Here is a 2,500-nt window from a genome sequence, read left to right on the forward strand (position 1 = left end):
GAGACAGAATGAAAGACACAGAGACAGAGAGACAGAATGAAAGACACACAGACAGAGAGACAGAATGAAAGACACACAGACAGAGAGACGGAATGAAAGACATACAGACAGAGAGACAGAATGAAAGACATACACACAGAGAGACAGAATGAAAGACACACAGACAGAGAGACGGAATGAAAGACATACAGACAGATACAGAGAATGAAAGACATACAGACAGAGAGACAGAATGAAAGACACACAGACAGAGAGACAAAATGAAAGACACACAGACAGAGAGACAATGAAAGACACACAGACAGAGAGACAGAATGAAAGACATACAGACAGAGAGATAGAATGAAAGACATACAGACAGAGAGACAGAATGAAAGACACACAGACAGAGAGACAGAATGAAAGACACACAGACAGAGAGACAGAATGAAAGACATACAGACAGAGAGACAGAATGAAAGACATACAGACAGAGACACAGAATGAAAGACACACAGACAGAGAGACAGAATGAAAGACATACAGACAGAGAGACAGAATGAAAGACATACAGACAGAGAGACTGAATGAAAGACACACAGACAGAGAAACAGAATGAAAGACATACAGACAGAGAGACAGAGAGACAGAATGAAAGACATACAGACAGAGAGACAGAACGAAAGACACACAGGCCAACAGAGAGACAGAGAGACAGAATGAAAGACACACAGACAGAGAGACAGAATGAAAGACACACAGGCCAACAGAGAGACAGAATGAAAGACACACAGACAGAGAGACAGAATGAAAGACACACAGACAGAGAGACAGAATGAAAGACATACAGACAGAGAGGCAGAATGAAAGACACACAGACAGAGAGACAGAATGAAAGACACACAGACAGAGAGACAGAATGAAAGACATACAGACAGAGAGACGGAATGAAAGACACACAGACAGAGAGACAGAGAGACAGAATGAAAGACACACAGGCCAACAGAGAGACAGAATGAAAGACATACAGACAGAGAGACAGAGAGACAGAATGAAAGACATACAGACAGAGAGACAGAATGAAAGACACACAGACAGAGAGACAGAGAGACAGAACGAAAGACACACAGGCCAACAGAGAGACAGAATGAAAGACACACAGACAGAGAGACAGAACGAAAGACACACAGGCCAACAGAGAGACAGAATGAAAGACACACAGACACACAGACAGAACGAAAGACACACAGGCCAACAGAGAGACAGAATGAAAGACACACAGACACACAGACAGAACGAAAGACACACAGCCCAACAGAGAGACAGAATGAAAGACACACAGACACACAGACAGAACGAAAGACACACAGGCCAACAGAGAGACAGAATGAAAGACACACAGACAGAGAGACAGAGAGACAGAACGAAAGACACACAGGCCAACAGAGAGACAGAATGAAAGACACACAGACAGAGAGACAGAACGAAAGACACACAGGCCAACAGAGAGACAGAATGAAAGACACACAGACACACAGACAGAACGAAAGACACACAGGCCAACAGAGAGACAGAATGAAAGACACACAGACAGAGAGACAGAATGAAAGACACACAGGCCAACAGAGAGACAGAATGAAAGACACACAGACAGAGAGACAGAATGAAAGACACACAGGCCAACAGAGAGACAGAATGAAAGACACACAGACAGAGAGACAGAATGAAAGACACACAGACAGAGAGACAGAATGAAAGACACACAGACAGAGAGACAGAATGAAAGACACACAGACAGAGAGACAGAATGAAAGACACACAGGCCAACAGAGAGACAGAATGAAAGACACACAGACAGAGAGACAGAGAGACAGAATGAAAGACACACAGGCCAACAGAGAGACAGAATGAAAGACATACAGACAGAGAGACAGAGAGACAGAATGAAAGACATACAGACAGAGAGACGGAATGAAAGACACACAGACAGAGAGACAGAGAGACAGAATGAAAGACACACAGGCCAACAGAGAGACAGAATGAAAGACATACAGACAGAGAGACAGAGAGACAGAATGAAAGACATACAGACAGAGAGACAGAATGAAAGACACACAGACAGAGAGACAGAGAGACAGAACGAAAGACACACAGGCCAACAGAGAGACAGAATGAAAGACACACAGACAGAGAGACAGAGAGACAGAACGAAAGACACACAGGCCAACAGAGAGACAGAATGAAAGACACACAGACAGAGAGACAGAATGAAAGACACACAGACAGAGAGACAGAACGAAAGACACACAGACAGAGAGACAGAATGAAAGACACACAGACAGAGAGACAGAACGAAAGACACACAGACAGAGAGACAGAATGAAAGACACACAGACAGAGAGACAGAATGAAAGACACACAGACAGAGAGACAGAACGAAAGACACACAGACAGAGAGACAGAGAGACAGAATGAAAGACACACAGGCCAACAGAGAGACAGAATGAAAGACACACAGACA

Source organism: Penaeus vannamei, chromosome 43 (assembly GCF_042767895.1).
Source record: "Penaeus vannamei isolate JL-2024 chromosome 43, ASM4276789v1, whole genome shotgun sequence".
NCBI lineage: Eukaryota > Metazoa > Arthropoda > Malacostraca > Decapoda > Penaeidae > Penaeus > Penaeus vannamei.